Source organism: Rutidosis leptorrhynchoides, unplaced genomic scaffold (assembly GCF_046630445.1).
Source record: "Rutidosis leptorrhynchoides isolate AG116_Rl617_1_P2 unplaced genomic scaffold, CSIRO_AGI_Rlap_v1 contig243, whole genome shotgun sequence".
In the NCBI taxonomy this organism is placed as follows: domain Eukaryota; kingdom Viridiplantae; phylum Streptophyta; class Magnoliopsida; order Asterales; family Asteraceae; genus Rutidosis; species Rutidosis leptorrhynchoides.
In genome coordinates, this window is record NW_027266492.1 from 61,406 (window position 1) to 84,027 (window position 22,622).

The window sequence follows — 22,622 nt, forward strand, 5'->3', positions numbered from 1 at the left end:
CAATATATTTTTATATATAAATATATTTATTTATTGGTACCATCAAGGGCCTACGGTTTATTAGTAAACCGTTATATTATTATGTGTTGTAGTCGATACTTACCTCTCCCAAAACGAAACTACAATCGAGATGACTTACACTGGTCACCCACTCGATCTCCGACGTCACCTATAACGTTAATATCATTATAAAAATTCCGATAATTAATATCGACTAACAATTCTATGTGAAATGCCATGAATGCGTGAAATACATCCTAACGTCGATTCCAATACACGCAAATCAATATATCAATAAAAAGTCTTTATATAATCTTTTCAAAATTTCCATAACACATATCTAAACCAATATATATATATAGGTCCCAATAATCATCAATTTAAAGCATATACAAACTACACAAAGCTTAATTAACTCAATTCTTAGAGGATTTTTCCATCAAACCTACAACTCAAATTACCAAATTATCCTAGCAATTTAACATATAAATCATTATATAACTCACTATGAGAAAAATATTCATATCTCATGAACAATTAAATTTAAATTTAACTAGAAACTACAATATTTATCAACATTATATCTTAATTAAGCTATATAAGCTTAATCTTTCCCTTTTCAAATTGATCCCTCTTAAGGGTAAGTTTATTCTCCTAAATTGTAATAGATAGACTCTTTTTCTTCAGTATTCTTTCTATTACATTTGTACTTTTTCAAATGTAATTGAGGGTTTTTTTTTTTTCTGATAGTTCGCTTATGCACGACGTTCTCCTCTTCACATACGATTTTTTCGTGTGATTTTTTTCGACAGTATGGAGATAGCTAACATTAATAAACTCGATCACCTAATAATTTAATTAATAAAATCTTTAATCTTTATAAAAAAAAAACTCTCTTTCTCATTTTCTGTTCTTTCTTTCTTTTCCTTTTTCCTTTCTCTTTTCACTCTCTTTAATTTTTTTAAAGTGATAACTTCCACCGAACGGCGAAAGTTTATATAATTATAAGTTTCTTTTAAAAACTAAAATATCCTCCTATTTCTATAATATAATCAATATACTTCTATATTTATTAAATTATAATTTAATTTTTATGTACAATATAAAATTATAACACCTCACAATATCGTTTTAATCCTAATCATTCGTCTTATTATATGATATGAGGATTGTACGTATGAAATTGAGTAAATTTCTACATTTAATTAATTAATAATTGAGATGTAACAATTATGGAGAAAGGAAGTAGTGCGCCCTCTAAGCCATGCGAAGATCATGGACGGTTATCTAGTCTTATCTGAAAGCGATAAACTAAATAATCTGAGTTTAAGATGTGTCAATTGTCAAGCTTGATAATCTGAAATTAAGATTAATGATGTGACAAAATAAACTAGATCCATATAGACTATATTTCGATTCGGAAACTCCCTTCGGTCATTTTTAAGTGTTTCGTAATGAAATTTGATTTGGTCCATTTTAAGTATTGTTTTATAAAATCCAAGCATATTTGAATTTTTTTTTTCAATTTTACCTTGACATTTATTTCAATAAATATTCTATTTTGAATAAAAAATTATGAACTTTTGAATAATAAATGATGGACAGATATGTAATTTTTTCTATCATTAATTATTTTTTTAAGATTCACAACTTTCATTACGTGACACTCCATCAAGATGCCTGACAATATTCACCGACCATGAGACATAAAAGACCAACTGTGAGGTTGGAAAATGTTGGATTTCAAAGCTATATATACGTACTACATTTAATTTTGTTTAGCTAGCATGGACGGAGATGTCTATTTATAGCTCGAACATGTTAGTTCCTTAAATGTCTTAAATTACTCCATTTTATGATACTACTCTCCCTAGTGTATGAGATAATATATGTACCACGTTTTCCGTTCCGGAACGTGTAAGGTAAACACGAAAAGCTATAATTATCAAATTCCGTGAGCGATGATCATTGCAAAATCAACGTGTATTTTCTACATATAGCTCCAACTTTTTTATCAACCACATATGATTATATTGTTAAAATTACAGTGAAATAATTTCGATATGAATGAAAGCTAACCGTATCTATATTTATTCGGATCAATAACACAAGATCAAATAGATAATTTTAAAAGTAATATGAAAAATATTAACCCTAATTTGTTGGAGCAGAGAAAAGGAAAAAAAAAGGAAAAAAAATTGATCGATTGAATGTGTTATTTTAAATCTAACATACAAAAACTTTATGTTTTTTTTATGGAACACATGACTTTTGTGTTATTTTTGGCTCAAAAATCATAACCCTATTATGACATAATTGCCTTACAAATCATATGGGTCTATTAATCATGATGTCTCGCTGGTCCTTTATACATATGAGACAAATATCAATACTTAAATATTTATACAGCCTACATAATTAACTGATACTCGATATAATTAAAAAAACTTATGTACAATTATACACACGGGTGATCCATTAATTCCCATATATATGCTATGTGTATGTGCCATATTCATAGCTCTTCTTAAAGTTGATGGACCAACAAAATGAGAATTGCACGGTTTCCAATTACATGATTATAATGTTGTCCTTGATGATCTAGAAATGACAAACTGCGAGTGTACAATAATGAGCTATTAAACGCTAAATAGGAAAACAAAAATCCGAGGGAGAGCTTACTATCTGACCGGTTTAAATATATATTTTTTAGGGAGGGTCGAGCGGTTTTTTTTATATATATATATATATAGATATATTTTTAGGTCTCCCCGAGCGGTTTATATATTTGACATTAGTATCTTTAAAAAAATATATGACATTAGTTTTATAATTAAGTATTATCATATACGTGCATGAATATTTACTCCTTCAAATACATTAATGTTTCTAAAAAGAAAATTTAGTTTTGAAAAGACTAATGAGTTGAAGAGTATAATTTAGAAATAAAATGAAGTTTATGAATGTTAAAATGAAAATATTTCTATTGTTGTTATATAAAAGAATTATAAAACAAATAATCTTTTTGATAAGAAGGAAAAGAATATCGAAAAAGTAATTAAGTCAAGAAGGAGATTTGAAAACGTATGGAGGTGAGATATTGTTGTCGCCTTCGCTGGAAACTTCATTAGCTCTTACCAGTACAAATAATTTTTTTTTTTTTAATTTTTTTCTAATTTTTTATTCTCACATTTGAGTTCTGATAGAGTAATCATTCAAAGTTCAAACACTAGTTAGCTAGCACCTTATTCAAGACTTTTGGTCTTGACTTGTATTTATACAAGTCATTAGATACTCCACATTTATTCTAATTACAATTTACTTACTTTAACATGGAGTGTTGTTTTATATCAACGTTCAGATTTAACAGGTTTCAAAATCTTAAGTTGAAGAGATTATTACTCATGATAAGATATATCCAATTGAAATTCTTAAATGAGATATTAAAAAAAGAAGAAGAAATTCTTAAATGAGATATTAAAAAAAGAAGAAGAAATTCTTAAATGGTGAAAAACTCATCAGTAACTAATTAAGTACAGTATACATGTGTTTATTGACATGCAATTGCTAGTACGTACGTATTCTGGATCACGTAATCAGTTACGAAATTATTCATTCTCCTCAACTCTTTTTCCCTTTTCAAGTTCTTGAGTGGCAATTAAATTTTCTATTATTGGATTGGAGAAGAGAAGTCGGTCTTTTTTCCATGCATTGAAAGTTTGAAAACATAAGAATTTTTTATTCCACCTTAACATAAAGCTCGCTCGCCTCTATAAATACCTTCACTTCTCCCCCTATTAATTTGTCCTCACTACTCAATATATATTTGCTTGCCCACATCACAACTGCTATCAAATTGTAGTATTCATATCCTCGCTCCTCACTTTTAAAAGGAAATATTAATTTATATTCTCATACATATTATAAATCTTAAGAATATATAATGGGATCCTCAATCAAGAATCGTCAACTTCTATCCAAGATCGCGACAAATGATCAGCACGGAGAAAATTCCCCTTATTTCGACGGATGGAAAGCTTACGAAAGCGATCCTTATGACGCCACTACCAATCCTCAAGGTGTAATCCAAATGGGTCTTGCAGAAAATCAGGTATATGTCAATATATATAATTCATAGAATATAAATTGTTCGCTACATATATATGGCATGAATAGTATGTGTGTATTAGCTTTTCATTTATTTTTTTTAAATTATTGCAGCTTTGTTTTGACTTAATAGAAGATTGGGTTAAAAACAATCCTAAAGCTTCCATTTGCACTCCTCAAGGAGTTGAATCAGTTCAAGGAAATTGCAAACTTTCAAGACTATCACGGCTTGCCTGAATTTCGACAGGTGAGCAATGCATGCGTGTAATTTATTCCAATATATATATATATATATAATACGTACCTCAATCCGTAATAATTTGTCAAATTTTCTATATATCCAGAGGGAATATATATATATATATATAATTATCCTCGCCAACGGAATACTAGTCTTTTGTCGACGTTAATTGATCGATTGATTGATTAAAACAGGCGGTGGCGAAGTTCATGGAAAAACGAGAGGTGATAGGGTGACATTTGATCCCGTAGGGTGGTGATGAGCGGCGGAGCAACGGGAGCAAATGAGACGATCATGTTTTGCTTGGCTGATCCCGGAGATGCTTTTCTTGTCCCGTCTCCTTATTACCCAGCGTATGTACCTTTCTATATATTTTAAGAAAATTTTAAATGATTTCGTGTTCAAATTGGTTTGTACTTAATTAGGAAAAGGAAAAAGGAAGTAATATTATTGCATGCGAGAAAAGCAAGGACCACATGTTCAATATTGACGTGGCATTCCAAGCCAAAGACAAAGATTTTTTTTTGGTTCACATTTCTTTCTAAATTGGTGTGACAAATTTCCTGATCAATCAATGTCATAATATATAAAAAAATAAATGAAGTCAAGACTAAGTAATTAATTATTTTCTTGAGTGTTACTCATAAACAACATTTTGAACCTTGTGTTTGTCCTATGGTGCCATTTGACTTCAAGTCGTTGATCGGTGCCTGCTGAAGATCTTCAGCAGCAATTCTTACAAATTTACATTTTCTACTTTCCAACAGAAATAATATTGTCTCCATTTACCTACCTGCGTTAATTATTAGAAAAAAAAAAAATTCAGCTACAGTATTTTTGGCTTGAATTTTTTAGATTACTTTTAACTTATCAAACTTATTCGATGGATTTCGGTTGACCACAATGTTAATTAATCACTGAAATTGTTTCGAATTGCAGATTTACCCGAGACTTAGGATGGCGAACAAGGGTGCAATTAATTCCAGCAAAATGCGATTTTTCATCAAATGGATTCAAAATTACCAGATCAGCCTTGGAAGAAGCATATAAAAAAGCTCAAGAATCAAACATCAACATCAAAGGCTTGATAATTACAAACCCTTCAAACCCTCTAGGCACAACTTTGGACAAATACACATTGAAATCCATAGTGAGCTTCATCAATGACAAGCAAATTCACTTAGTCTGCGACGAAATTTACGCAGCCACAGTATTCGCCTTACCGAGATTTATCTCGGTCGCCGAAATAATCGCAGAAATGAAAGAAATCAATAGCGATCTAATCCACATTATCTATAGTTATCTAAAGATATGGGATTACCAGGCTTTCCGAGTAGGAATTGTTTACTCCTACAACGATGCCGTTTTAAGTTGTGCTCGGAAGATGTCAAGTTTCGGCTTAGTCTCCGCGCAAACGCAATACTTGTTAGCCTCAATGCTATCGGATGACGAATTCGTGGAGAAATTTTTGGGCGAGAGCTCGGAAAGACTGGCAAAGAGGTACAATAAATTCACTAAAGGTCTTGAAATTTTGGCATTAATTGTTTAAACAGCAATGCGGGTTTATTTTTTTGGATGGATCTACGTTGGTTGCTCAAGGAACAAACCGAAGAAGCCGAGCTTGAATTATGGAGGATTATTGTGCATGATGTTAAATTAAACGTTTCGCCAGGCTCTTCGTTTCATTGCAAAGAGCCTGGTTGGTTTAGGGTTTGCTTTGCCAACATGGAGGATCGGACTGTTGATGCTGCTCTTACAAGAATCCGAGCTTTTTGTTACTACAAAGGTTGATCATAGCAAAAGCCTCCAACTAGAAAGAACAAAAGAAAGCAATTGGAATCTTTGTATTAATGGAAGTAATTTTACATCTTCATGGAGACTTGATGAGAGCTCTGTCATGTCTCCTCACTCGCCAGTTCCTGTATCTCCTCTTCTTCGTGCAAGGACCTAGTTGATCGAAAATATACGTAGATTCATACGTATTATAATTGGACCGGGCGCGTGCGGATTACGGCAATTAACTTTAATAATTTGGTGATACTCGATAATTAAGTTAATTAATTTGTTTGCTTTTCCCATTAGTATAATTGAAGCTGTGTTCTAGCTTTTTGTGGGATTGATGTCGTTGGAGATGATTTAATTTTAGGTTTGTCAAGGATATATATATATATATACATTAATTAGAGTAATTTTTTATTTTGGGGTTAATTTCCTCAGTCTAGAGGTCATAGCTAGGTGAGAGAGGCAACTAAACTTGAAAATGAGTTGCGGTTCATTAAGATTTACTATTATGAATATAATTGTTTCCATTTAGAATAATAAAAAACTTGATTATAATAAGCATTTGGTATTTTTAGTTTAATTTACGAAATCAGACTAGCTACAAAGCTCGAGTATGATTTAGTACATTCATATCACCCAACCGTTGATCAATTAGTTAATCATCAAGTGCTGGAATATAATATATGTATACATTGCAAGTTATAAATTGTCACGCACTACTATAATTGTTAATGATTTGTGTGAGTAATTAAGGATTCGACTAGACAATCATTTAACACATGAAATAATATAAAGTTAAGCCTTCAAAAAGATACTACCTGCACATGAGGACTTGACTAAATTCGTGATATCCCTCTTCATTCGTGAGGTGAGAAATTTAAATGATATATAACTCACATGATTATAATATATAAAAAAATATTACATGCGAAATAAAGTATTGGATTTGTACAGTCGAACTTGAACGTTTATTGTATGGTTGCATGCCATACATATGATAAACGTATTGGGATTTAATTTTGTGATTAATAAAAAAAGAAAGGTTATTTTGAAGGAAAAAATAATTAGAAGGATCAAACTGTAATTTGCAGTGATCAATGTGAAAATTCTGCATAAAGTTTTCTTTACTTTCATTTGGATGGTCAAGATGGTGGAGTGGTGTCCAAGCAAGATCTTAAGACTAAAAATATATCTCTCTTGCTATTAGTTTTCTTAGAAAAGTGAGAATTTTGAATTTTTTTTATCATTTAAGCTTTGTGTTTCTTTGTAATAACTAGTTGTTGATTTTTCTTAATAAAAATTAAAACTTTCAAATTAGTAAATATATAGATTTCAAGTGCAATTCGTTTTTGTTTATTTATGCTTTACCTTGAATAAATTTATATTAGTGTAGTATTAGTTTATGAATCAAAATCTCATCCTTCATTATTTTAAAGGGTTTATGACATCACATCATCATCTCAAAACCTTCTTTTTTATGTTCTTCAAATCCAAAATTGGTTTTCATGTTCAAAATTCGGATCTCCTTGGAGAAATGACGAAAATACAAATTTAAAGAGTTTGAGCATGTACTTCATCTTTCTTATTTTCGAAAACTTTGCCTATAGAAATCCATTGTTCTCCTTAGTTGAGACTTTATGGTTTCTAAGGTTTCTAATAGTGGTATCTAGAGCCTTGGGTTGATCATAGGACCTATCAAGAGCACAAACCAAGCTTCCATAAAATTTAAAAGTATAGAATTTTTGAAGAAAGATCGAAGAGAGTTGAAATTTTAATCTTTTGTAGTTTTTTATGTTAAGAAAGTAGTGTAAGGCATTGAAGTCAAAAGTAGTGTTGAAGAAAAGAGAGAAAGAATTAGCTTAATTTTATTTTTTTTGATAAATTTCTTCATTTTCGGATTTAAAGAAATTTGGTGCTTTAATCACAAATTAGAGGAGAATTGTTAGGATAAATTTTGTGAAAAGAAAAACTTTTTGGTGTCAATCGGTGGCTAATATGAAGAAATGAAGAATTCGAGGACCAAACTGAAAATCTAGAAATTTGAAAGGACTCAAAGGTACAAACGGAAGAAAGGCTCTTTAGGACTTTATGGTGCATTAATCACAAAATTAGGGGAGAACTGCTGGGATTTAATTTTGTGATTAATGAGGAAAGAAAGGATTGTTTTTAAAGAAAAACAAAAAAAGGACCAAACTGCAAAACTGTAATTCACAGAGACCAATGTGAAAATTCTGCATAAAGATTTTTTGCACTTTCATTTGGATGGTCAAGATGGTGAGAGTGCTGGTTCAAGCAAGATCTTAAGGCTAGAAATATATCTCTCTGGCTATTGGTTCTCTTAGAAAAGTGAGGATTGATAAATTTTTTTATTTATTTAAGTTTTGTGTTTCTTTATAATAGCTAGTTCTTGATTTTTCCTAATAAAAATTGAAGCTTTCAAAATTAGCAAATATGTAGATTTCAAGTGCAATTCGATTTTTTTATTTTTTATTAAGCTATAACTTGAATAAATTTAGATTAGTGTAGTATTAGTTTATGAATCAAAATCTCATCTTTCATTATTTTTAAGGCTTATGGCATCACATCATCATACCAAAATCTTTTTTTCATGTTCTTCAAATCCAAAATTGATTTTCATGTTCAAAATTTTGATATCCTTGGAAAAATGACGAAAATACAACTTTAAAAAATTTTTGAATATATATTTCATTTTCTTATTTTTGAAAACCTTACTATAAAAATCAATTATTCTCTTTAATTAGAATTTTGTGGTTTCTAAAGTTTCTAATAAAACGTACATGACCTGTCGAACACGTTTGTATGTGGAAGTGTGTAACCAATCTATATATGAAGGCATCCATTTAAAAATAATAAAAATAGAAAGAAAAAAAAAATCTATGTGAAGGCATCAAAAAGTGTAGTATATACAATATGAAGTCCACATATTGAATTTGCACGAGTGGTGTGAATAGATATATTTAAAATGAGAAAAGTGTATTTTTCTCCCTCACGTTTATCTGTAACATTTTTTCTGTCCCTCATATTTTTTCGTTAGTCTAAACAACCCTCACGTTTTTTTTTAGCGGCCATACATATCCTTATGCCGTTAATTTTGCACATGTGACACCTAGTGGCGCCTAGTCAACTAACGGATCAATATATTTGTGACACGTGTTATCTGAAAATAGCTTTACATTTTCTCTATTTAAAATAGCTTTACAAATCACATCCGAAAATATAATTTTTTATTTTTATTAATTCTTTATACAAAATTCCTGAAATTAAAATCCGCCTTTTTTAAGAGTCAAATCCATATTTTTTTTTGGGAAGAGCTCATATTTCTCTTTGCTAGAAATTGCTCCTAACGTCACAAATACATTATCAAATTTTGTCTACCTCAACAGGAAATCAACCGTATTAATACTATCACTGAAATCGATCCTTTTCTTTCCACCCCTACCCCAATTGATTCGATTTGTCTTTCGATGATTTTGACTCGAAAAAAAAGAGACGTAATAAATAATTGTGCTTCAATGAAATGAGCCAACCAGCTTCAAATATCGAAGAAGAAGCTATAATTAATTTTGGGCTAAAAATTAGTTTGATCCCCAAAGACACAATTTATTCGAAGACAATAACTGCAACAAAAAGTTCTCTCAAAAATGATTAATCAGGCCGCTTTATAGCCTTTTCTTTTATTGTTGTTTTGTTTCTCTCGATTTGTCCCTTTTATAAGAATCAAATAGAGTTGGTCCTAACTAATTTTGCCCCGCCTAATTAAAAGACGTAAACTGTTGAAATTTAATGTATTAAGTTTTTGTATTAATTGACAAATTATGCCTAGTTTATTTGTTGTTTGTGTTCGTGACCGAGTATGACATGAAATTACCAATAAAATTCAACAATTCCCAAAAGATTCACAAACATTAATAATTCGATGAATAAAAATACCTACGTGGGAGTAGAGTTTTAGTGAGAGAGCGTATGTGTGTGCCCTAATAAATGTGTAGCGGGCACGTTTATAGCGGGTCTTTTATAGTAGGATTCGGATGGGTCAATGACACTTGAGTCCTTAAAATCGACATGACATGTGGGAGAAGCCAACGGTCTTTTCGACCTCATGCTCTCATGGCCTCTAAGGAGGACAGAAGTCGAAAGTCTTCATGTCCTTGGGGCTCTCGTATCCACTAAGGAAGATGAGAGTGCATATACTAGCAATCGTTTATTGATATATGATTGTCACTTTTTGACATAGGCTACATAATAAAAGAATATTAACATCTACAACCTAAAACTCACGAGAGATCAAATCAAAGAAATCAGGATTGCTGACGTGGGTTAGCAAATTATGGAAATAAAATTAGACGAAGATCAAACTAGGGATAACAACCATCATGAAGCTTTTTCTTGAAGACCACGACAGTATAAAAGGAAAAAAGATGAGAATCAGAATAATATCATATCGAATCACAATCAACTCTGTCATTAGGCAAATGATTGATGATCAAGGCAAAGAAAGATATAAACAGAAGACAATCAATCGACATGAATTTTTTGCACAAACGGAACACAAGAAGGAAGATAGAGTGACGTCCATCCCACTCCACCCTTTAGTTTGTTGCCATAAGTTATCCAAATTCATAGAGCTATCACTTGATTATTAGTTATAAACTATGTTAAGCATTGAAGTACGATTGTTTTATAGTTGTAATACTTGGATTGTTTCTTTAGTAGTTTAACTGTTTTAATACTATTGGTTGTTTATCCGCTGCCATTTAGTATCTAGCTTAAGAATAGGATTTTATATTGGTGTTGAGTTTATTCTTAAGTAGATCTTGTGTATATCTGATTGAATCACTTTGATTAAACCATCATGAAGTCAGGAATTCCAATTGGTATCAGAGCCGGCACTGTAACATAATTTGTGAGATCAAGTCCTAACCATCATGGAGTCAGCAATTCAAGTAATAGCATAGGGAATTCTTAGACATCCTAGCAGTTGAGGATGGAAACATCGGGTATCTAGACAGCGAAAGTTCAAAGCACATGACAGGTGATAAGAAGCAACTCAGCAATATAATACTAAAAAGTACAGGGTCAGTAACGTTTGGAGATGGTAACAAGAGTAAGATAATCGGAGAAAGCAACACTTAATCTAGAAGATGATTTTTAATTAACAAACGTTCTTCTGGTAGATGGATTGCAAGCAAACCTCATTAGTATAGTCAATTGTGTGATCAAAATCTACTTCTTAAATGTAGCAAAAATAACTGTAAAATGCATGATGGAAAAGAACAACTTAAGATTAGTGGTGAGAGGATAGTTGATAATTGTTACAAGCTAAGTGTTAAGTACAAGTGCTATATCAATAGAAAAGATGAAGTAAGCTCATGGCACAAGAAATTAGATCACATGAATATAAGATACATGAAAGATCTTAAAAGGTATGATGCAATCAGAGGATTACCCAAATTTGGCAGTCATGATCTACGTTGTGGAAACTGCCAACATGAAAAATAGACTAAGAAAGCACACAAAAAGGTAAGGAAGATCACCATATCTCAACCATTAGAGCTGCTTCACATGGATCTCATGGGGCGAGTATAAATTGAGAGATATGGAAGAAAAAGAAATACATTTTTGTATGTGTGGACGGCTACACTAGATATATACGTGGGTGTCATTCCTAAGGGACAAATCAGAGACCTTCAAAGCTTTTATAAACTTGTGTAAGAGACTTTTATGAATTTAAAAGAAAAACGCATAAAAAGAATAAGAAGTGATCATGGTAGAGAATTCGAAAATTCAGAGTTTTTGGAATACCGTGAAGAATATGGAATCATTCATGAGTACTCGGCCCCCAAGACTCCTCAACAGAATGGAATAGTAAAAAGAAAGAACAGAATGTTGCAAGAAATGACTAGAGTGATGATGATGGCTAGCAAAGTATCAAAATACTTCTGGGCAGAAGCCATTCATACAGCCTGCTATATAGGGAATCGAGTTTACATTAGACCACATATAAAGTTAACTCCATATGAACTCTGAAAGGAAAGAAGTCTCGAGTAGACTATTTTCAAACTTTTTGGTAGTACCTGTTACATTCTCAAAGATAGGGATCCACAAAAGAAGTTTGATTCTAAAAGTGATGACGAGATATTCTAGAATATGCAGTAAACCGGCAGAGCCTTCAGAGTTTACAACAAGAGAACTCAAACAATAATAGAGTCAATAAATTTTGTATTTAGGAGTGCTACTACTAAAGAAGCTCATATTGAAGAAGAAGAAGAAGAAGAAGAAGAAGAAGGAAAAAGGAACTCAGAAGAATAATTCAGAAGTAGAAATAGAGTCAGAAAGAGGAAATGTCTCGTCAGAAGAAGAACTTGAAGAAATAACAAGTGTAAGAAGAAATAAAGGATCTAGAATCAAGAAGAGCCATTTAGTACAAGACATAATAGGAGGAGTAAATGAAAGAAGAAGCACAAGAGATGTACCACGAACAAACTAGAGAAGGTTGAATAATCATGGATGTTATATTTCCAAGATCGAATCTACTAAAGTAGATGAAGGTCTAAAAGATGAACACTGGATACTAGTCATGCAAGAGGTTACAACAATTTGAAAGAAATAATGTCTGGGAACTAGTTCACAACCTGACAGAATCAATGTGATAGGAACCAAATGGATTTTAAGAACGAAACTTATGAACACGGGAACGTAGTAAGAAACAAAGCTCGGTTAGTAGCTCAAGGATATACACAAGTTGAAAGAATAAACTTTGATAAAACTTTTGCACCAGTACCTAGATAAGAGTCATTCAGACTTCTCATTGGAGTAGCTACTCATTTGAACATCACATTGTATCATATGGATGTTAAGAGTGTCTTTTTGAATGCATACATTACCGAGGAAGTATATGTTGTTCAACCCAAAGGATTTATAGACCCACATCATCTAGAACATGTAGATAAACTAACAAAAGTATTATATGGATTAAAGCAAGCACCCAGGACATAGTGTGAAAGGTTAACATATTTCTTGAAAAAGAAGGGATATAACAGAGGAGGAGAAGACAAGACCTTAAATGTAAGAAAAACAGCAAGGGAATCATGATTGCTCAAATTTACGTGGACGGCATAGTGTTTGGATCAACATCGGAATAACTGGTCAAGGATTTTCTAGAAATGATGCAAGGGGACTTTTAAATGAGTATGATAGGAGAGCTAAACTATTTTCTAGGCCTTTGCAAATCAAACAAGATAAAGAAGGCAACTTTGTATCACAGGAGAAGTATACAAGAAATCTAATCAAGAAATTTGGACTAAAAGATTCTAAACCAGTTCATACTCCAATGGGAACGACAGACAAACTCTCAAAAGATGAGCTAGGAGTTTCTGCTGATCAACATAACTATAGAAGCATGATTGGAATTCTACTGTATCTTATAGCTAGTCCACCTGATATTTGCTACAGTGTAGGAGTATGTGCTCGATATCAAGCTAACCTAAAGGAGTCTCATGTAAAAGCTGTAAAACGAATTATCAGATATGTTAAAGGAACAATAGATTTTGGTATATGGTATACAAAGGAGACGAATACTGTGATAGCAGCCTACAGTGATGCCGATATGGCAGGAAGCACAAATGATCGAAAAAGTACTTCTGGTGGGTGTTTTTATCTAGAAAATAATCTAGTGTCATGGTTTAGCAAGAAACAGAACTCAGTTTCACTATCAACGACAGAAGTTGAGTATATAGCTGCTAGCAATTGTTATACTCAATTACTTTGGCTAAAATAAATGCTAAAAGATTTTGGGATTACTCAAAATATCTAACTATATCTGTGATAATCAAAGTGTAATTAGCATCTCAAAAAATCCGATTTTACATACAGAACAAAACACATTGATGTTAGATATCATTTTATAAGGGAACTCGTTGAAAATAATCTTGTTACATTTGAGTATGTAACTTCTGAATGACAACTTGCTGGTATCTTTACAAAACCGCTAGATAGGAAAAGGTTTGAAACTCTATGACGAGAAACACGAGTCTATAAAATATAGAACATAAAATGATCAAGTTCAATTTCAATTAAGTGTAAATATTTTTAGAAAAATATATTCTTAATAAACATACATGTTTTATTTTTTTTAAAAAAGGGAATAAATATAGTATATTAATTATTTAGTTCACCTCGATATGCGGGAAATATTTTCCTTAACGGTATATTGTATCACAAAATAAGGAACTATTCACTTTCAAGGGTTTTTCTTAGAACACTCAGAAGACGATTTCATTCACTCTTCAAACGCCGGAGGAATTATAGAGCCAACAACAACCAGAATCGCTCTCAAACGTCACAACTAAGATACGATACTGTGGCTAGCGACTTTGATTCCACTAACAATCTTGAGTTTGATGAAATCCCTAACTTAAAAAGGTCAAAAATTAAGAAAATTGTGAAGAAACTTAGGGTTAGTAAGGCTGTTCCAAAAAACACGAGACTAGATCTACAACTGAAAGTTCTTTAAAGTGGAAAAAGAAAGTAGGGAAGAAAGATAGGAAGGGATTAAAGCACCGTCTCGTGCTTGAAAGTCATGAATCTGAGGAAGAAGAAGAGGGTAATGATGATGAAGTAAAGGGAAAAAATCGTCTGATGGAGAGAATGATATCTCTGACTCACAACACGATGAGTCTCTTGGTAATGGCGAACCATAGCAAAATTCACAACAGGAATGGATCGAGGAACAATCTGAGAATGAAGGGATCCAAGAAGAGAATGGAGATGTGGAAGTTTACAAGGACGCTGAAGCAGTTGAAAGGAGTGTCATCATTCGAACTCAAAAGATACTGGGAGAAAAAGTCATTGATAGGGTGTCGTTTGAAAAGATTGGATGGTATCAACAACTCGAGAAGGTGGAACTCCTCAAGTCTATCACAGACGTATCTTAGTATGTTGAAGCAGTTGTTGGCAATGCCTATGCACACATTTCAAGAGAAAGAGTCAATGCCAATGCATCCAAGGATCTGATGTTCTCGACAAGAGGTAAGACATATGTGCTATCCCTAACTGCCATCAACAACTACTTTGATGTTGTTGTTGTGGAAATCGTGTTGTAGAAAAGAAGCTGTCTGAGCTTACTCTAAATGATCTAGTTCTAGAGCTGACTGGAGGGAAGGTAAAGCAATGGCCAAAGGATGGAATTCCTAGTGCTTTTCTCACCACCTTCTATATTGCCATTCAAAAGGTAGCAAGTACTACTGGATTCCGACAAGTCATGATGGATAAGTTAATGAGGAACTTACTAGGTTTCTCTATCATGTGACTAACAATTTACCCTTCGATCTTGGTAAGAGTCTCTATGAAACTATTCTTACTGCATGTTCTAAGAATGGCAAAACATTCTATCTCTATTGTTCTGCCCTTTTGTATGGGATCATGGTCGCACAAAGTTTTGAGAAATCGTAGTCAAATTTCTTGACTTATCCTCCCCAAGTTCAACAGATTTCTACTAAGCTGTTTACTGGAAGTCACGTGGATGATACAACCCGGTTCTTTACCTCAAAAGACAACCTATCTTAACCTAGGAGAACTCCAGCTCTGAATCAGATGCATAAGATTCTACTCACCTTCCATGAACTAGAACTATTGAAGATCAAAAAACATTCCTTGATGGACAACTCAAGTATTTTCAAAGTCAGGAGAGGGATGCATGAAGGATGATTGCTACGGTACATAAGCAACCTAGACAAGCTCCAAGCTGGTCTCTAGGGGTGTGCTTGAATCTACGGGGACATGTTTTTCTTATCTATGGATAAAACTCTTAGAATTGTGTTATTTAGGAAACTGTTCTTTGACTGTTTTGTTTGGATAAAACTCTTAAACCATTTTTCTTTGGTGTTATATCTTCTTTATTAAGATGTTTCCTTTAGCCCTATTCGCAAAAAAGGGGGAGAATAATGTTTTCAGAAGAACAACTGAGTAGGATCTGGATATGTTTTGTCAAAAAGTGCCAAAGGGGGAGACTGAGAGTGCATATACTATCAATCGTTCTATTGATATATGATTGTCACTTTTTGACATTGGCTACATAATAAAAGAATATTAACATCTATAGCCTAAACTCACGAGAGATCAAATCAAAGAAAATCAGGATCACTGACGTGGATTAACACAATTATGGAAATAAAATCAGACGAAGATCAAACCAGGGATTATAACTAACACGGAGATTTTTCTTAAAGACCACAACATTATAAAAGGAAAGAAGATGAGAGTCAGAATAATATCATATCAAATCACAATCAACTCTATCATTAGGCAAATGAGTGATGATCAAGGCAAAGAAAGATATAAATAGAAGATAATCAATCGACATGAATTCTTTGCACAAACGGAGTACAAGGAGGAAGATAGAGTGACGTCCATTCCACTCTACCCTTTGGTTTGTTTCCATAGGTTATCCAAATTCATAGAGTACTAGCCGGTCCTGGCTCGTTATTGGTAGGGTCCTAGAATAGGTTGATCCTAGGTCTAGAATTTACATAGGAGATAATCGAATTACAAACAATAGTCTGGACGTGTGGCTTGTATACGCATCTGAGTAATTCAGGTTATATTACTATCCCTATTGTAAGCAATTTCTATCGACCCTTTGGTCCACGGACGTAGGTGTTGGCTATTTAACGCTGAACCGCGATATATCTTGTTCTTGTTTAATCTATATTGTGCCAAAAATCTATAACGTTTATATGCTCCAACAGTTCGATTTAATCTAAGTGAGAACTGTTCTATCAATCTTATCGCGTTTTACGAGTCTATACAAAATCCTATTTGTTTTAGGATTGTTTAACACATCTACCAAATCGTAACAACTGGTCGGATTCCTACTCGTGGAGGTGCTACATCACTTATCAAACCAACATGCTCAACTCGTTATTATTCGTTTGATTTGTTTATAAATTTTCAAACCTCGACATCAGTCTCGATAGACTTATCATTTAGATGTCAGCCATTTAAATCAGTTTACCTTCAATAGTTAAGACTGATCCATTCGATTAAAGTCTTTAAGCAAAAAATATATTTATTTAGAGAGATCTTTAACACAAACAGTTTATAGCACAAATGTTCCATCTGATTGAATCAATTTGATTGGTGTTGAGTTTATTCTGAAGTCGATCTTGTGTACATCTGATAGGATCAATTTGATAAAACAGAGATATAAACAAGTGATTGTTCGATTAGGTTTGAGTTGTAACTGGTTAAGTTGCTTCTTAAGTGACTTAGTCGAAAAGAATTAGGGCTATAAAATTTCAAAAGATATAAGCCGGTCATGGTCTTGCCTCTCCCAAGCCAACATTATCTCTGACTTCAGTGTCTAAAAGCACATGCAATATCATTTGCCCCAATTCTTGTACTAGAATTTTGACTCTCGTGGAAGAAAGACCGCTTGTCGTGGCTTTCGAGACACTTGAACCTTTGGTTAATCTGAAACTTTGGCTTCATGACAATGAAAACCTTGAAACCAAGCACTCTTGCTTGATGCTCAAATAAACTTTCCCCTAATTCGTTGTCGGCTTCAAAGGGCTCTTGATTTTTTCGGCATGTATTCATGTGACTAATGAGCCACATGGCGGATAAGAATTTAGACGAAGCCGACCGAAAAGATAGTAGGAGTCGTTCAAGATCCAGGACGAGTTGGTCGGTTTCATCAAGGAGTGAAACGAGTGAAAGCGGAGGATATTTGGGCGTCAACGGCTTGTATCTGGCCTACAAGGGTTGTCGAGAAGCCGTAGGCTTCAAGCTTATCTCTACTTTGAAAGAGAAAGTGTAATACCCATAAATCATATGTGGTGGACACATTTATGATGGAGTCTATATAATGATATGAGGAAGGGAAGCCGCTCTCATGGCTTCTAGGGAGGACAAAAGCTAACGGTCTTCCTATTCTCGGGGTCTCATGGCCTATAAGGAGGACTTAAGCCGGTCATGGTCTTGCTTCTCCCAAGCCGACGTCATCTCCGACTTGGGTGTCTTAAAGCCCATGCCAAATCATTAGCCTCCATTTCTATCCTTAAATAGGACGTTTCAAATAAAAGATGCTCGGACCTCTATGTCATCAGCCTCTCCTTGCCTCTATGGATGAGTGTCGTTTTTCTTGTACGAAGGTCATTGATGCGGATGTCTAGGTGCTCGAAGAGGAGGTCCCTGTGATAGATGAGCTGTAGGAAGCAAGTCACTGAGCTTCAATCGCCATGGACCCGATTCAAGATGTGGAACAAGAATCGACCAATCTAAAGAAGCGGGTGGAATCCCAAGTCGACGACTCCTCGACTCCTCGAAATCAGCCATATTTTATTTTGATAAATAAGTGTTTAATTTAAAGAGGATAAACCTCCATACAATGATTATTACAATGAACAACTTAAAAGCAGTAACCTAGAAGCTGAGCATTATGTGCAAAATAAATAACAAAAAAATGAGCATGTGTCAATGTCCGCAACATAAGGTAGAGAGTGAGATGAAAATCCATCGGCGACGGTGCTTTGCTTTGCCATTGGCAATAGGAAGACCTTTGAAGCTTGGCTTCAGCCATGGTGCTTCCTTCATTTGCATATGTTATAAGAAGACTTTGAAGATTGGCTTCGGCCATTGTGCTTCCTTCATTGGCTTCAGTCATAAGAAGACTTTGAGTTTGGAATCAACATAGAAAAAATTTAACTTATGGTAAGGAACTTGGCGACATTGGCCTTTGGTCTCGCCCAGCTTCCTTTGGGAGGCGAAGGACATGGCGACATTGACTTTTGTCTCTCTCGGCTCCTATGGAGGTGGAGGACATGGCAACGTGGCTTTTGTCTCTCTTGGCTTCCCTTGGGAGGCAGAGGACATGGTGATGTCGACTTTTGTCTCTCTCGGCTTCCTTTGGAGGCGGAGGACATGGAAATGTTGGACTTCGTCTTTCTTGAGTTCTTTGGAGGCGGAGGACATGACGATGTCGGCTTTCTTTAGGAGCCTGGCGAGTTAAGCTTGGTTTGTTGCTAACTTAAAAGGATCTTGGCTTGGTCCGAACCAGATAGGCGGTCGGGGACGCTCATGGTGCTCGACCTGGACAGAAGAGAGAAGAGGCTTACGACACTCAAACCATATCGAGGGAACGGGAGACTCTTGGTGCTCAACCCATATTGGCGAGAGGGGAGGCTCTTGGCACTTAACACATTCTGAGGAGAGAGGAGGCTCTTGAAAATTAACTTATGCCGAGGAGAGGGCAAGCACTTGGCGCTCAACCCAAACCGACGAGAGAGGAGGCTCTTGGAATTCAACCCATGCTGACGAGTGCAAAGGCTTTGGTTACTCAACCCATATCGATGAGAGGGGAGGCTCTTGATGCTCAAGCCATGCCAATGGTCTTCTGTCCTACTAAGCTTTCTTTAAGAGGCCAGGAACTTTGCGGTATCATGCTTTGTCTCGCTCTGCTTCCCTTACAGGGGAAGGGATAGGGCGGCATCGCCTTTGTCTCTCTCAACTTCCCTTAGGAGGTAAAGGACTTGGGGGATTTGCCCTCCGAAGAAATAGACTTTTGTCTCTCCCGACTTTCCTTACGGGGCGAAGGACTTGTCGGCATCGCCCTTGGTCTCTCTTGGCGAGCGCCTTTCGGCAGCATCGACTTTTGTCTCTCTCTCAGCTTCCTTTATGAGTGAGGGACCTGCTGGCATGGACCTTAGGATGACTTTGAAGGCTAGGACATGGCTAATATCATCACTCAGGGTATTGATTTTTTTAGTGACTATGATGGAGCTAAAGTGCAAGATGGGCCACAAAAGCCAATACACTTGGAGAGGCAAGCCAATGCGTGGGCGATGATGGAACTCAGTGCTTTTATAAGCCTCTAGCATAAGCCAATGCACTTGGATACACTATAATGTGTAAATAACCATGGAGTTGAGATGTAAGATAGGCCTTTGGCAACCTCATCTTAGTCGAGCCTAGACCCAGATCCTTTAGTGACCAAAGTGTACTAGTGAGAAATCGAGGCCTTAGAGTTCGAAGCTGAGGTCTTAGTACGAAGCCGAAATGTGGTGCCATACTCTGTTGCGAAACCACATGCCCTTCTAAGGCAGTGTTGTTGCTCAAATGTCACTTACCCCGACTATGACGACGACCTAAAGGAACCTTGGTGCAAGAAGCCCAGGTCTTGGAGCATAAAGTCGAGGGCACGTGACTTCTGGAGATAGGCATCTGGATAGCAAACAAAGATCTAGGATTTTTGTAGAGGGTTTATGCCGAAAAAGGCAAAGAAAGTATATATAAGAAGACCAAAATGAAGATCTATGCCGAAAAAGGCAAGAAAAGTGTATCTGGAGAACTAAGATGGAAACCCATACCGAAAAAGGCAAAGAAAGAAGATTTGGAGAATTGGGATGAAGACCTATGCCAAAAATGGTTAAAAACCAGATCTAGAAAACTTGTTGAAGACGTATACCGAAAAAGGAAACCTTTTGAAAGAGTCCCCACGGTCGCCGCCGACGTTTCAACATGATGTGAAATGATCTACTGTGGAAAGCACACGCTTGGGTTTGGCATGCAAGGATCCAAGAAGATGAACACGATGGTGTTTTTTCGGTGTTTGAGTGTCTACGACCTGGGCTCATCATGAAGTCGTGGGCTTTGGGTGGCACTCACTCTATATGGTATATTACTTTATAAGAAATATTAATAGACGTGATCTAATAAATATTATGTTAGATCATATACTATTCATCTTGAAAAGATATTCTTTTCATGGTAGTGAGAGAAGTACTTACGTGTAGTAGACTTTTAGTGAGCGAGTGTGTGTGTATGCCCTAATGAATATGTAGCGGAGACATTTATAACGGGTCTTATTTAGTAAGATTTGGATGCGTCAAAGACATGTGAGCCCTTGAAAGTAACGTGTGGGAGGGAAGCCAACGGTTTCCCGGCCTCGGGCTCTCATGGCCTCTTTGGAGGACAGAAGTCGACGGTCTTCCTGTCCTTAGGGTCTCATGGCCTCTAAGGAGGACTGAACTCTGGCACAGTCTTGCCATTTGCAAGCCAACGTCGTCTCTGATTTGAGAGTTTATATTCAAAATTATATAGCCATGTACTTATACTAGACTTATGCCTTCTCCCTTGTCCAATTGGAATAAGAGTTTTTCTTAATGATAAAAGTAAAAGCTTAGATAATAAATAAATAAAAAATCCAGTCATGTATGAAATTAATATGACTAAACGTATACTTTTGTCCCTCATGTTTCACCTATAATACTTTTTTCATCCCTCAAGTTTTTTCTCAAGCCTAAAAAACGTCCCGTTTCCTGCTAACAGCGAAACATACCCTCCGCCTTTAACTTAACCTACGTGGCACCTATGTGGCTTTTCGTGGAACCAACTCATGCCTAGTCAGCTAACAAAATAATATAATTGCGACATGTCTCAGTGACACGTCACTTTTTTGTCATGTCACAAATTTTTAACAAGAAAATGTGGAATTTTTTGATGACGTGTCAAATTTTTTTCATGAGCGGATGACACGTGCCACAAATATATTGGTCTTTTAGGTGACTAGGCACCATTAGGTTCCACATATGCATAGTTAACGCAGAGGTTTATGTTTGACTGCTAGCGGGAAATGTGAGGTTTTTTGGGCTAACGGAAAAACGTGAGGGATAAAAAATGTGGTAAAGGTGAAATGTGGGGGATGAAAGTATAGGTTTACTCAAATTAAAAGGGTATATGAGGCAGGAAACAAGTGATTTGGAGCCATCACTTTACATTATTCAAACATCTAACATGAAGAAAACTTTACATGTCGACTAAAAAATGTCGAATCGATTCTAAACAATATCTATAGTCAACATAAAAGTTACATATTCCTTTATATCTGTAACTTTAACATCAAGCAAAATATTCTTTTCAAAGCCGGAAACATAAGATTGGTTTCTCAACTGGAACACTAAATAGAGCTTTTCGTATACTCTCGGCGCTAATCGATCAATGTATTCTCCCAAATACGAAACTGAACATTTCCCCATCTTTAGTTACTTGTCCTCGAATTATCTATAAAATTTATTAACCGTTAAAGATCATATTGGGACTAAAAAATGAAACACAATATATTGAAAATTAACAAAGGATGAACGATATATCACCTTTTGATGCTCATGTCCTCTAAACCTTGTTGACATACATATCTAATAACTCTTCTAGACATCCTAAAACTCTAAAAGGGCAACATTGCGAAAATTAGTCTATGAAATCAAGAATGAAAATGCAACATGGTCATTTCAGTATAACAAACTTACATTTTCGTGGCTTTAACTAATTCAAACAGCTCAAATTCTGTAAGATGATCAAAGAATCAAATAAGTATACACTTGTTTTCTACATTATTCAATGACTTTGAAGTTTTCTACAGAATCAAATAAGTATACACTTGTCAAAATATTTTTTTTTTGACGATATCATCAAAATT

At 34.7% G+C, this 22,622-nt stretch overlaps 1 pseudogene; it reads left to right on the forward strand.

Moving 5' to 3' along the window:
• Positions 1-3,943: 3,943 nt before the first annotated feature.
• LOC139882206 (1-aminocyclopropane-1-carboxylate synthase-like) lies at positions 3,944-6,299 on the forward strand (annotated as a pseudogene).
• Positions 6,300-22,622: the final 16,323 nt, after the last annotated feature.